The sequence below is a fragment of the Triticum urartu genome, chromosome 1, assembly GCF_003073215.2.
Source record: "Triticum urartu cultivar G1812 chromosome 1, Tu2.1, whole genome shotgun sequence".
NCBI classification, from domain to species: Eukaryota; Viridiplantae; Streptophyta; class Magnoliopsida; order Poales; family Poaceae; genus Triticum; species Triticum urartu.
The window spans coordinates 97271895-97282330 of NC_053022.1; the positions used below are offsets into that span (position 1 = coordinate 97271895).

At 44.3% G+C, this 10436-nt stretch overlaps 1 long non-coding RNA gene across 1 annotated transcript; it reads right to left on the reverse strand.

The window, feature by feature from the left end:
• Positions 1–7441: 7441 nt before the first annotated feature.
• On the reverse strand, positions 7442–9039 carry LOC125513213. The gene is made up of 3 exons (XR_007285774.1): positions 8973–9039; positions 8495–8642; positions 7442–7700 (listed from the first exon to the last, which is right to left on the reverse strand). It is a non-coding gene; the product is annotated as an uncharacterized LOC125513213 (long non-coding RNA).
• Positions 9040–10436: the final 1397 nt, after the last annotated feature.

Below are 10436 nucleotides of genomic sequence, written 5' to 3' on the forward strand. Positions count from 1 at the left end.
AGGAAGAGGACACCGCCGAGGCCCCGCCCCGCCAACAACGAGGCAGAGGACATCGTCAGCTCAGCCAAGGCCCCACCCTGTCGACAACGCGAGGGAGGATTTCCACCGCTCCGCTAAGGCGCCGCCCGCCGGCAATGAGGCAGAGGACATAGCCGGCTCCGCCGAGGCCCCGCCCCGCTGCCAACGAGGCCGCGCCACACAGAAAACGAGGAAGAGTAGAACACGGTAGGTCGCCGCCGCTCGGGTCCAAGTAAGGCCACCGCTGCTACCCTCCTATTGAAGCCAAGCTAGGTGGGTTGACCATTGACAGCCGGTTAGCTTCTTGGTGGCGACGTGGAGTCGGGGAGTTCTGCTGGAGAATAATGTTGCTTCTACTTAACTACTAGTGCAGTTTGCTGACTGACACGTGGGCCCAACAGGCCACATGTCAGTTACGCAACTGCACCTGCAGTTAAGTCACTGAAGCTTCTGTTCGGCTCAGCGGGACACATGCGGGTAGCTTCAAAATTAATTATACCTCCAGCGCACCCCTTTTTAGTTGAAGAATGTATGAAATGTAATGAAATCTGGCATGTTTATATGAAATCCGACCGTGTATGAATGAATTTATTTCGATTAGTTCGAATTCCTGTATCACTGGCATTGGATGAACATGCAAAATAGTATGTACTAGCATTATTCCCAGGGTGATCACCTTGTTTGCAGCAGTTTCACATGTACTCCCTCCGGTCCTTTCTAGTCTGCATACAAGTTTTGTGTGCAGTCAAAGTATCTCTACTTTGACCAATCTTATACAAAAAAGTATACACTTTCACAATGTGTGAAGTAAAAAGGAACAGAAGGAGTACAAAGAGTTTGAGCAGGTTTTAGCGTTTCTGTACATTGCAATCAAACAGACAGGTCTGGCAATTCATAGAGAACATTCAAAACAATCGATGATTATGCATCTCAGCGACTCACATGTCAGAGGCAATATTTACTTCACAACTAAAGAATAAATAAAAAATTGATCGACGCTGCTGACAGCAAGGGCGTCCCATTCGAAAATATCAAATGCATGTCTTGCTAAAATCAATGAGCAAAATTTGACAAGGTTGTCCCATTCCAAAATATCAAATGCCTACGATTGTGGAATGGGCAGGGTTTTCCATCAGTTCAGACATTGACATGGCACCTCGTGCTAAATAAACCAGCTGTTCTTTTTGTGCAGTTCCACCAAAATCAACCAAATTCGCGCGTAGCTTGTATGATTTCGCCCTTATATGTTGCAACACCTTGAACTTATCGGCACCTCCTTTCTTGTGGTGGAAATGAATGATTCGATGTATTCATGAACATTTTGTGCAGTTCCCATTGAAATCAAGCTGAGCACCTCTGTTTGCACAAATGCAAAAAAGTTATTAGTATAGAGCAAACTGTACTATCAATTGACAGTTTCAACAGGCACATACATGGTCCATGTAGAGCACACTTTTAGAAAAATGGAACTCACCAGAAAGAATCCTAGAACAACATTGTACTCGCGCATCACAGCAACAAATGGAGATTTTGTCAGTCCTTCTGAGCTGAAGTTAGTTTGGTCTTGTGGGGAGTAATGTAACCATCCTTCAACTGCTCCTTCTGATGATAAGATAGATAGGGCTTCTTCATCCTGGCATAATCGGAACTAGTCACTTCACGTACTCCATATTCTTCTTCAGAGGAAGATGATCCTGTTGTGCAAAGACAAGAGGACTACTAAATGCTAGCATCACTGTTTGCTTGAAAAAAAGGAAAGGAAATATTTAAAACAACAAATATGAAGCACTTCTCAAGGACAATACCACTTTTTCATGACAGTATCTAAACAGTAGCACAACACCAATAGAGATGACAAAGCTCAATCATATGGACGAAATCAGTCGGTGAGTACCAACCTTTGTCAGGAGGCTTATTGTGTAGAGCATACAGATGAAGCAATTCTCCGGAACCATCTGTTGCAATCTACGATGGTGGCCATGCTTACTATATACTCCTCGATTAGTTTAATGTTTCCAACATCTTCTTGTGCAGTTCCACTAAAAAATATGGTATCTTCAAAGAAGATCCCTGTTTGCACAAGTAGAGATAATTACATATTACATTAAGAGTGGCATCAAATCAGTGGCAAAACAATTGATCGTTCCAGCCATAGCAATAAATTAGGATGCAAAACTGTATCATTACTTGTGTCATCATAGTTCCAGTGCTTCATTATAGCACCGGGAGTTGATTTTTGTTTTCTTCCCCTTGTTCTTCCCCTTCATCACTTGGTTCAATAACAAACAAGCTTCGCCTTCAATGTAAGATTTGGCATGTCAATTAGGGAGCACACGTATAGTACTAAACTTAATTTTCTGATGAAAGTGGCAAAATACAGGCCAGCAGTTGTGAAATATCCTTATCTTACCTCAATGGGATATTACGATGCACATACAGATTGGAAGTCATGTCTCCATTTGTGCAGTTCACTAAAATCAAGCAAAATTATCGTACAAGTAGCGCAACATATGAATGCACACTGCAGAATCATGTGAAAGAAGGCTAGTACTGACCTCTCATGATGCAAAATTCAAACAACTCACAAGAAGAAGATCTGAACCAAATTCGCCTTAACGGATAGGAAGTAAGATCTCCTGTTGTGCAGTTCCACTAAGATCAAGCAATCAAGCAACGTTGTCGGTGTGACATTTTGGTTGAACTGCACAAAAAACTCTTAAAACAAAAGTATTTTGTGCAGTGCAACAAAAGGTCACAATGGCAACGAGGTGACGCAGATAACCCTGTTTACACAGAGGTGCAAAGGAAACAATTAGTGGTCAATAACGGTGGATGACACAGAAGCCAACAAAAAGAAGCATCTACCTTATCTAAATAGGAAAGAAAGCAAGACCGTAGCATTTCTCAAAAGGTGGCATTGATTAATATTATCATAGAGATTATATTAACAATTAAATTCGTTAAACATGTAATTTGCTTTTAACTATGGCATTGCATCAATTTTCCAGCGGCATTATTAGAGGGTATTTGTTTATAGGGACATTTTGGTGTAGGAACTAAAAAAACTCCGTGTCAGTCCCATCTAAACCAAAGAGGAGGGACTTTTAGGGACTAAAAGTGGGCATTTGGGACTAAAGAAAGAAGACCCCGAGGGAGTCTTTTTGGGACTTTTTCCAACAGTTGCCCCTGCCACGCATCACACCTTGTCTCTATTAGTTCATTACTAGGGGTAACATGGTCTTTTAGCATGTCATTTAATAACCTCTAGTCCATGTTTAGTCCCTGGAACCCAGCAGGTAGGGACTAGGGAGTTTTTAACCAAACAGGGCCTTAAATTAACAACATCTAATGAATTGCACGGGACAGTGGACGCACCAGCACCATGTGCATCTACCGATGTACTGTGGTCATGCACAGTCTGTTGCAACAAAGAACAAGCAACCAAGGAGCATATTTGTGTTGGTCCCAGTTTTATTATCTTTAGACGCCTTTCCCTATGTGAGCGCAGCAAATCTAGTCCTGCTCAAACTCTATAGCCTTGTCCCTTACTTTCCTTTTTGAACTAGTATTTTTGCCCCTTCCTTTCCTCTTTGAACCACGTCCTAGATTTATGCGATACAACTTTCCCCCATTCCTTTCCTCTTTGAACCACGTCCTAGATTAATGCTATACAACTTTCCCCCTTCATTTCCTCTTTGAACCACGTCCTAGATTCATGCTATATACAACTTTTCCCACTACTTTCCCCCACTCCTTTCCTCTTTGAACCACGTCCTAGATTCATGGTATACATGCAGCTAGAGCAATGCATGGGGAGTAAGTAAATTATACCTTAAGGTTCTTGGGGCGTGGTTCGGTGGGCGACAAGACAACGAAGAAGAAGAAGGGGTCAGAGGCCCTCCCGCGCCGCCGCTGGGTGGAAAGTGAACAGATGCACCGGTAGTCCCTCGCCGACGGCGACAGCGTTAAGCCTCCTTCCCTTCCCGGCGGACGGATCCTGCCGGCTCTTTGAGTAGCAGTGAGGGGAGAGAGAGGCCAACGAAGTCTTGTTTAGATCTGGAGAGGGCGAGAGAGTATGAAGAGAGCAACTACAAGCGCTGAGGCTCCAGCGGGAGAGGGCGAGAGAGTGAGCGAACAGGCTAACTAGCTACACAACCCTCCCGTTATGTTCAACAAGAGGGAAATAACCTTTTATACATTCCTGCATTCGTGTGACAAGCATGCCGTGTTTTTTTTTGTGTGTGGGAGTCATTGGGATTTCAATCATAATCGTGTCATGTGGCTTTGGTGGTGTCGGTGTCAAAACCGGCGGATCTCGGGTAGGGGGTCCCAAACTATGTGTCTAAGGCGGATGGTAACAGGAGGCAGGGGACACGATGTTTTACCCAGGTTCGGTCCCTCTTGATGGAGGTAAAACCCTACGTCCTGCTTGATTAATATTGATGATATGTGTAGTACAAGTGTAGATCTACCACGAGATCAGAGAGGCTAAACCCTAGAAGCTAGCCTATGGTATGATTGTATGTTATTGTTGTATATGATCTATCGACTAGCCTGGCCTCAGTTTATATAATGCACCAGAGGCCTAGGATAACAAGAGTCCTAGCCGAATACACCGGTGGGGAGGAGTCCTTGTCTTGATCGCCAAGTCTTGTGGAATCTTCCTTGTATGCGGCAGCTGTCCGAACTGGCCCATGAGTATATGGCCATGGGGGTCCTCGGCCCAATGTAACAGATCGGGAGATGACGTGGTGAGTACCCCCTAGTCTAGGACACCCAGTCTGAGGTCAGAGCTCGGAGGACCCGGTCGTGACAATCGCAGAGGTGTTCCCTTTACTCCCTAGCCGAACAATCTGGAACGTAGTGGTAAGCACAGGAGCCAGGCAACCCAGCTTGCAAATCGCTTAAGTCAATATGGTGCATATTGTGGCGTAATACACGAACAAGGAATGAAGCCGTACAAGTATAATCATATGCAAGAGGAAAAAGCTTCATGAAGGAAGCCCCCAAGTGAATGGGGTATTTGAATTTGTGTGTCACAAACAAAGTTTTGACAAGGAGATTCTTTACAAGCAACTTTTTTTTCAAAAAGGAATAATGCTTGGTCGAACCGAACACAAGTTAATAATTTAAAACTTTGAGCATGAAGGCAACTTAGCTTGTTAATGTGTTCGGTATTGATGACGCGGCCCAAGCTTGATGCGGGACAAGGTTCCATCCCTCAAGCCGGTCCCAAGGTGGCGGAGCAAAGAGCTCGGCACTCCGAAGTGGTGACATAGCACGGTCAATGCAGGCCGGCAGAGTGATGCTGAAGTCCCCGGCATGGGGTAATGAAGTGCTGACGAAGCCCCCCGTCCAGCCGAGGTGACGTGGTATGTCAGTACGCCGAGTTGACGATACTTCCCAACCCGGATCATTTTCCTGTGCACAAAAAATAGTGCAAAATGGAGATATTAATAATAATGATAATAAAAAAATTGCATAATAAATAATTTATGCAAAGTGAGTAATAAAAGAAATATGGCCTGGCTTGACGCGGTAAAGGTGTGGCAAAGCCTGAATTCACAGGTTGGTCCGAGTTCCGGGTGCGGCGTTCGCCGGACTATGTATGGAAACTGACCGAACCACCACGCGACCGTCGTTAGTGCGGACATCATTCGATAAACCTGTGTACATATGATGGAACAAACCAGAGTAATAATTTCTTGGAAAAATTAAACCCAACAAGAAAAAATTGTTAGGATTAATAGCACCTGGTTTATTTGTTGTAGCATTCCGAAGAAAAGCGACTCCCAAAATCGGGAATCGTTCCGCACACCCATTGCCTGATGGGCGATAAAGCGACGGTATGGCGATGCTGGCAAAGGTTGGCTCGCCGAGGCAAAGCCCTCTTTCCAGCTAACGTGACGGAGCTGGTCAGCTAGTGACGCCGAAGTCTTCGGAGTAGGTTGATGAAGTGATGCACTACAAGAAATATGTCAACTTGTGACCACCACTATTGGTCACTGAATGGTCACAAATTTCCATTTGTGACCTTTTTGTGACCAAAAACATAAGGTCAAAAGCTGGCCATCATAAACTGACTATAGCGACCTTTCTTCTTGAATGGTCGAAGATGTTTATGACCAAAATACGTCTACTGTGGCATTTTGGTCACTAGCAACCTCCCCAGGCCACGTAGGCATCCAGCGTGGCAAGCTGATGTGGCACAAGATTCAGCCCGGTCCAATTCGGCGTTTTACATGGGTCGAGCCCATTAATTCAGCCCATTTAATTTATTTTTTCCCTGTGCTTTGATTAGCTAAATAGGCCTGGCCCAACAATTAGGACTTTTTTTTTCTGAGATGCAGTCTTTTACAATCCATTTTTTTGGGGCCTCAACCCTTTTAGAATCTGAAATTTATATTGCTCTTTTTATAAACAAGTCCAACATAGTTTGGGCCATGGCCTTTTTAGAGCCCAACTATTGAGTGCAATATAAATTCTGGACAGGGCCTTTTTACAATCCAATAGTGGGCCAAGCCCTCTTTTATTTACAACCAATATTCTCAAATCAGTATAGTAACAGTACTTCTTTCCTACAGTAATAACACAAGTATAGAAAACTTTCTCACACAACTTTATCTCGCATAACATTAGACAGACCAACACATATCAATAACTTATCTCCTATGTTCACAAGTACATAACTTTTATCTCACACAACATTATACAGAACTGTATCTTGCAGGTTCAAATCACATAAACTTTATCTAACAGGTTCCCCGCAACAAAAGATGATCACCATCATCTCCTAATCAAGATGCAAATAACCTGCACATTCAAAAAGAAAAAGCAATATGTCAAAGAGAGACAAACAAAAAATAGAGACTTGCATCAAGTAGACCTGATGATGTACAGATAGTAACCAAACTAGCATCTACTTTGCCCGAGAGATAGCATGAAGCAGTTTTGATGCCATTTATGCATTATTTCTGAGACTAGCAGCAAAAAATACATAGGACGCCAAACAGCCGGAAGCAGCTAAGATCGGTTAGTTGTTGGCTACCACCGATATCGATGGCGAGAACTAAACGAGCAGGTTAGATTCATTCGGCTGAGTTGGATTGGATTGATGCTGACAAAGTGACAACAGGAAGGTAATGAGCACATACAACTAGCTCTAGTATACCGGCATGCATGAGCACTTGTTAATATTTATATTCATCACAGCAACCTATAACCACCTATGCATACAAATCAGAAAGCACACATATATACTGAACAAAAGCAACGACCATGAATAGATGACTTAACAGTTCATGTTTTTTTAACAAAACAAGAGTGGAATCTCATAGTGAGTCTAATACAGCTACACTATGCAGAGAACCACATCAAGACATGAAGAGTAAGCCATCAAAGTATAGGAGGATTGGACTGCATACCTAGTCGTCCTTAAGGTAGAGGACCATCTTGGTACCCCTGCCGAGCTGCTCCCCAAATGTATCAAGAGTGACGGTGAAGGAGCTACCGGCCTGGGACTCCCACACGTACTGCCCGTCGTTGTTGTGCTTCATGGTGACGACGACCCTCTCGGCAACAAGGTAGGCGGAGTAGAAGCCAACACCAAACTGCCCAATCATGGACACATCGGCGCCGGCGGCGAGGGCCTCCATCGGCACCGTACTGATCTTGTCCAAGGCCTGCGAAAATCACACCGGCAAACACACCACGTCAGCCCAGGAACAAATCTCGTACACCACAAATCAAACCGCGGGTCAACGGATCTGGCTCGGCAGAATCTAAAGCCTGGCGTAAAATGGCCAGTGCTACCAGTATTGAATGTACCACATCGGCAAGCATTATATAGTACTACTATGTAATTGATATGCAAAAGAAGATGCATCTCCCATGTTCAGCAATCAGGATCAACCATGAAGTTTCTACTACTCCTACATCATTTTAGCTAATCATTTAAGATGATCATTTAAGATGCTAATGTTTACTTGTCAAGTACAGTTATTGTTACTCTAAGATTTTAGCTAAGTAAATATAAAGATAAGAAGACACTTTGCCACCAATATTTTGTGACATCTGTAGAATTCGTACCTCATAAACATGCATGAAATGTCTATCTCAAACAAGTATACATATTGATCATGTTTAATTAGGCCAGCAGCACAAAACAACCAATTATATTGCCTTATAAGAAGCTATTTGCATAAAGTAGAGAACTACAAAACAAGCTATTAAGAATCCTACTGGTAGCAAGGACATAAAGATAATGACTTAATAAGATAAGAAGCAGACATGAATCACATAACTATGTACAATTCAATATCCCAACTGAGAGTGAACATGTATTAAACATTTCCTACATTTCAATACATGCATGACAAATTCACAGCATAACTATATATAGCTGTACAAACATGCATGAACAGGAAAGCAACCAAACTACAAGAACATATAAGGAAACAGAGGGAATCACTATAACCTATGGAGTGACAAGCACATATATGAACTCAAAGTAATGCCCAGCTCGCGCATATATGAGCCGTGCCGTCGAGTCCCGCAGCCACCAACTCGCGCCGCTCGCTGCCGCGGTCACCACCTTCGTCGTCGACACGGCGGTGCTGCCAGACCTGCAAAAAACAGAGGAGGCGTGAATGGACATCACACTTGCCAACTAATTAACTATAGCTTGCTACAGAAACATTTCATTATCAAATTTGATTCAGGAACTAGCTTATTGAGTATGACAAAAATGCTTAGAATAAAAATCATTTCAAGAAATGCTGCAGTAGCTAAAAAATAAATTAAGCTATACCATTTTAGGAAAATGTGTAATCTATTCAACTTTTCTCACATTCACTCCAGCTGCTTCCAAACACTAACTAGGTAACAGAATTACTTTAAGACTGTAGCCCGGGAATTCGTTATTCATGCTAATATAAAATTCGCTCAAATGGAACCTTGGAAACACCCTTTCCCAAGTAGTCAGATCCACCGTCCCTCAGTTCCAAAGCTTCATAAAGACCTACAGAAGAGGGATGATTCAGACAAGATTAATGTTTTTTTCATTCAGAAGTTGAGATGTCCCTGTGACTCGATGGTGTCATGATTCTAAGCGTGGAATTGCAATTCTAAGCAAGCCTGGAGTATGATAGTGGTACATGAAAGTATGTAGAACAGCAAGAGTAAACCCTAGGAATTAGGGATTTTAGGAGTAAGCAATTGTGTTCATCGAGAGACCATAGCGAGCAAGCATCAGAGGGCCCAAGTGAGACATGGCGTTGTCACGAGCTCAGTGGCAAGTATTGGAGGTGAGGGACAGAGAAGGAGAGGAAGAGGGTACCTTGAAGACCTCCATGTCCATGGCATCGTTGAGCGTAGGGTTCTGTCCCAGCCGAGCGGCACCCAGGCCTCTCGTCGCGTGGAAGAGCGGCGTCGGAGGGCGCGGCTATGTGTCGGTGGAAGACGGCAGAGGCGTCCACCACAAGCATCACCGTCGCCTCGCCGGCGCATCGCATGGAGATCGTGGAGCGCCGGCACCTGACCTACTCGATCTGGATGCCCCAACACTGAGGGAGATAGGGTGAGTAGAGGGTGGGGCGGATGGATCTAGGAACGCCAGGTACATGAACCACTCGGTGTTCTTGTTCAGATCCGGCGAGGGCACCGCCTGTACGTACCAGTGCGAGCGTGCTGCAGGGCGGTGGCTCCTCCCGTCCGGCTCGGCGTCGCGGGTATGGAGATAGGGCGAGGGGATAGGGGCGGCAGCGGCAAGGTCGCTGGTGATGGAGCACGGCGGCGGTTGTGGGTAGGGTTTGGGGTGGGGCGCGCCAAGGGAAGAGAGTGGTGGAGGGGAAGAGGGTGTTGCGCCACCCGAGGCGAGGGCATGGAGGGTGGGGACAGCACCGGTGGTGGGGGAGAAGGGGGCGGCGGCGATGGATCTAGGGAGAAGAGGGCGGCGGCGATGGAGTGGGAGGCGATAGGGTTTGGGTGGTTGGGCTGCCCGGGGGTGGGAGGGGATAGGGTTCTTTTTCTTTCTCTCTCTTTTTTTCTTTAGATAAATGGGATGGGTGGATGGATGCCATGTCATCAATCCATGGCACAAACATTTCAACCAATGAGAACAAAGCATACGTAATTGTGTTTTTCTATGTGTTTCTATTATATTTTTTGCACAAGGGTGCATTTTGGAATGGCATAATTTGTTCAAATTATATCATACTTTGCACAAAGGTGCATCTTGGAATAGCAAACAATGTTGCCTAAAAAAATACATTTTTTGGACGAAAAATTCATTTTCCATTTTTTGAGTGCCCAAAATGAGTTTTTTTTTGTGAAGGACCTACCATATATTTGTTGCAAAAGCGGACCAGATTATTTTTCTAAAATACTAGGACATATTTAATGCACAATTTACCAAATGG